General features: G+C 36.7%; 1 long non-coding RNA gene across 1 annotated transcript in view; it reads right to left on the bottom strand.

Moving 5' to 3' along the window:
• LOC116467367 (uncharacterized) overlaps positions 1–4,606 on the bottom strand; it is a 43,231-nt gene extending 38,625 nt beyond the window's left edge. The window contains exons 1-2 of the long non-coding RNA XR_004247775.1: positions 4,542–4,606; positions 3,723–3,811 (exon numbers count right to left, since the gene is read on the bottom strand). This is a non-coding gene — a long non-coding RNA (uncharacterized LOC116467367). The remainder of the gene's footprint in view (positions 1–3,722; positions 3,812–4,541) is intronic.
• Positions 4,607–4,825: the final 219 nt, after the last annotated feature.

The raw sequence follows: 4,825 nt of genomic DNA, 5'->3' as shown, positions 1-4,825 counted from the left end.
AAAACAAAAAAAAAACAAAAACAAAACAGAAATCATAGATGACACAAACAAATAGAAAAACATTCCATGCACATGGATGGGTAGACTCAATATTGTGAAAATGACCATACTGCCGAAAAGGAATCTGCAAATTCAATGCAATTCACATCAAAATACCACCAGCATTCTTCATAGAACTAGAAAAAACAATCCTAAGATGTATATGGGACCAAGAAAGAGCCCGCATAGCCAAAGTAAGACTAAGTAAAAAGAACAAATCTGGAGGCATCACATTAACTGGCTTCAAAATATACTATAAGACCATCGTCATCAAAACAGCTTGGTACTGATATAAAAATTGGCACATAGACCAATGGAATATAATAGTGAACCCAGAAATAAAGCCAAATATGTACAGTGAACTGATCTTCGACAAAGCAAACAAAAACATAAAAGTGGGGAAAGGATACCCTATTCAACAAATGGTGCTGGGATAATTGACAAGCCACACGCAGGAAAACAAAACTGAATCCTCATCTCTCACCTTATACAAAAATCAACCAAGATGGATCAAGGACTTAAATCTAAGACATGAAACTATAAAAATTCTAGAAGATAACATTGGAAAAACCCTTCTAGACATTGGCTTAGGCAAAGACTTCATGACCAAGAACCCAAAAGCAAATGCAACAAAAACAAAGATAAACAGGTGGGGCTTAATTAAACTAAAGAGCTTCTGAACAAAAGAAGGAAAAGTCAGCCAGCAGAGTAAAAGACAACCCACAGAGTGGGAGAAAGTCTTCACCATTTATGCATCTGACAAAGGACTAATATCTACAAGGAAGTCAAGCAAATTAACAAGAAAAAAACAATCCCATCAAAAAGTGGACTAAGGACATGAATAGACAATTCTCAAAAGAAGATATACAAATGGCCAACAAACATATGAAAAAATGCTCAGCATCACTAATGGTCAGGGAAATGCAAATCAAAACCACAATGCGATACCACCACCTTACTCCTGCAAGAATGGCCATAATCAAAAAATCAAAAAATAATAGATGTTCGTGTGGATGAGATGAAAAGGGAACACTTCTACACTGCTGGTGGGAATGTAAACTAGAACTGGTACAACCACTATGCAAAACAGTGTGGAGATTCCTTAAAGATCTAAAAATAGAACTGCCATTTGATTCAGCAATCCCACTGCTGGGTTTCTACCCATAGGAAAAGAAGTAATTATACGAAAAAGATACTTGCACACACATGTTTATAGCAGCAAAATTTGAAATTGCAAAAATATGAAACCAGTCCAAATGCTCATCAGTCAATGAGTGGATAAAAAAATTGTGGCAAATACACACACACACACACACACACACACACACACAATGGAATACTACTCAGCTGAATTAATGGCATTTGCAGCAACCTGGATGGAACTGGAGACTCTTATTCTAAGTGAAGTAACTCAGGAATAGAAAACTAAACATCATATGTTCTCACTCATAAGTGGGAGCTAAGCTATGAGGAAGTACAGGCATAAGAATGATACAGTGGACTTTGGGGACTCAGGGGAAAAGTGGGAGGGAGGTGAGGGATAAAAGACTACAAATCAGGTTCAGTGTATACTGCTTGGGTGATGGGTGCACCCAAATCTCACAAATCATCACTAAAGAACTTACTCGTGTAACCAAATAACACCTGTTCCCAAAAACCTATGGAAAATTTTCAAAAAAATTAAGGCCTTAAAGTCAGTACAGTCTGACTTTTCTTTACACATTTTTTCAGTGTAAAATATGTGTCTAATATCAAAATATGGAAATAACATGAAAAAATGGGAAAAAGAAAAATGCGTTATTTAATATCACTACTTGTTAATAATTATGGTTAATGTTTTTATGATATCTTTTCAATCTGCTTTTTCTACCTAGTCTTTAGAAGAAGAAAAAAACTAACTTGGGGAACTTATATAAAGCATTCCCTATCCTGCTTTCAAGTGTTACACTTCTTTCACTTACCATAATGGCATGTGTTTTTCATGATATTTGTAAGCATTATTTTTAATGGCTATGTTATTCTTTAAATGCAAAGACAAGAAATCCCTTTACTAGTTGATAAGGTTTGGCTCTGTGTACCCACCCAAATCTTATCTTGAACTGTACTCTCATAATTTCCACATGTTGTGGGAGGGACCCTATGGGAGATAATTGAATCATGGGGGTGGTTCCCCCATATTGTTTTCGTGGCAGTGAATAAGTCTCAGGAGATCTGATGGTTTTATCAGGAATTTCTGCTTTTGCATCTTCCTCCTTCTCTCTTTGCCTGCTGCCAACTATGTAAGATGGGACTTGCTCCTTCTTGGCTTGCACCATGATTGTGAGGCTTCTTTGTAAGTCCAATTAAACCTTTTTCTTTTGTAAATCGCCCAGTCTGCCTTTATCAGCAGTGTGAAAACGGACTAATACGCTGTTCCTCTATACTTTTACTTACAGTTTGTTTCCAATTGTTTGTTATAAATCATAGTGTGGTGAACATATTGAGACACAATTTGTTCTCATTATTTCCTAATGATATATTCTCAAAAGTGGAATTACTGGGCCACAGCGATATATTAAGCAGCATAGTAAGGTTAACAGACAATTTAATTAAAACTCCAGATATATGACTTCTAATTCCAGCATGTTTTTTTTTTCTAAATTACTTTGTAACATTGGTCAAATGGGTTCATTGTTCTGGTCTTCAGTTTTTTCAGTTTCCTCACCTACAATATAAGAAGGCTAGACTAAATTATTCATATTTTAGGGTGTCTATCTTTGTTATCTATGAGTGCATAACAAATTAGCCACAAAACCTTTGGGCTAAACCAAGAATTATTCTGTTATTTCTGATGATTCTGTGGGTTGACTGTGTCTCATCTGTATCTTCTCCTGCTGGTCTTGCTCATAGCTCCTTATATAATTGCAGTCAGATGGGAGCTCCATATTCAATATCCAAAATGGAATGTCCAAGATGGATGCACTCATGTACCTAGCACCTTGGCAGGGATAGCTGGGATCAGCTGGGATCCTAGGAAAGCTGGGATTCCCTCTCTCTCTCTCTCTCTATAGCCTCGGGGTGTCCCCTCTTCATATGACCTCTCTATATAGTATTTCCAGGTTGTCTCTCCATGTGGTCTCTCCTTCAGGGCAACAGAACTTCTTATGTGGAAGCTCAGGCTCTCAGAAGTTCAGATATATCATCACTTCTGCCACCTTCTCTTGAAACAGCCAAGTCACAGGATCAGCCCAGCTTCAATATGAGAGGGACAATGCAAAAGCATGGATACTAGAGGCCATCTTTGGCAAATAGCTATCACTTAGTATCTGACTGCAATAGGGTCCTTAGAGCTCTAGGATTTTAATGATTTGAAAATTTGCAATCCATATGTGGCAAGTGCTATGATAGTCTATGTATCACATTAGGGACAGTGTAGTGAATCTCTCTTATCAAGGATATTTATTTTACTAGAACACTCAATTTATCAACTCTTCCGGGAAAGGAGTGAAAGTATTCACAAAAAGAATACTGGAAGCATTCTTTCACTTTTGGGGAAAAAAAAACAGAGAAGATTTACTCTACTTGTGTTAAAATAATTGCACTATCTTTTTGTGCTGACAATCTCTACATTTACATGTTAGCTATCTGCTGCACAGAAGGTATACATCAATTGAACCTCCCCACACCCTACCCAAGAAGAGTACCTGGTGGAAGACCCAACAGTATCTGGGAGTAATGGAGTTTTCTCACATGGAGTTCAGAAGATGGTAATTCTGACTGGGTTTTACTGACACTCCACATGATTGGGGAAACCAAAACAAGATTAACCAGAAATGAGCCTTCAGAACGATGAAAAATTAATATCTTCTGCCCACCTTCACCTAATAAAAGATTCTGTTCCTTTCAATAGATTGATTTTATTATGCAATAGCTGAGTATACACACTAAGCTCCATAGAACTGAGATTTCTAGGCTGTGATAAAACCAAATAACCATTGTTACAGACAGATAACAAAGCTAGACTCAATAATATTTTATTAATCCTCAATGCCAAATTATAAATGCTTGAGAAAAATATCCTTTTTCTCTCATACTATGGGAAAATGGCTGCTTTTTATTAAGTCTATCTCTTAAAACTTAAACATTTGCTCTTTTTGCTGCCTAGCAGCGAGAACTGAAGCTTCCAGAGTGTTTTATTTATTTATATGGCATTTGCCTTGACGTTGCCCAAGTAATAATACATAGAAACAGAGACAGATGAGAGTTCTGTATCATCCTTTCCCTCAGGGCAAACCAGGCACAAATAGACCTCTAATGAAAAAATTCACAGAGCAGAACAATAAGTAACAGGGAATAAAATGAGAAAAACAGTTTCTAAGCATAGCCTTTGAAAATTACAGAACAGAAAAATCTACTACTCAAAGTGGAGTAAGGCCTCTTCAGCTTTCACATTATACAGTGGGTTTCAGTTTCATTACTTGATTCTTTAGCACTAACCAGGTTACCTCTAAATCTAATATCACCTTTTTTGGCTTCAAGGAATAGCAATGACTTCAATGGCGCTTTATTCATAAAATGGTACTCGCTCCTAAGTAGCAACTGAAAGAGAATTTTTTGTATAAATTTAGAGGGTACAAATGCTGTTTTGATTCATGGGTATATTGCACAGTAATGAAGTCTTGACTTTTAGTGTAACCATCATCCAAAGAGTATGTATTGTAATTTCTCATCCTTCATCCCCCTTTATCATCCTTCACCCCCCCAACACACACACAATTCCAAGTCTCCATTGTCTATTTTTACACAC

The sequence above is a fragment of the Hylobates moloch genome, unplaced genomic scaffold (genome assembly GCF_009828535.3).
Source record: "Hylobates moloch isolate HMO894 unplaced genomic scaffold, HMol_V3 SCAFFOLD_4, whole genome shotgun sequence".
NCBI classification, from domain to species: domain Eukaryota; kingdom Metazoa; phylum Chordata; class Mammalia; order Primates; family Hylobatidae; genus Hylobates; species Hylobates moloch.
Note: the sequence above shows the minus strand (reverse complement) of the source record. Positions and strands in the feature narration are given on the sequence as shown.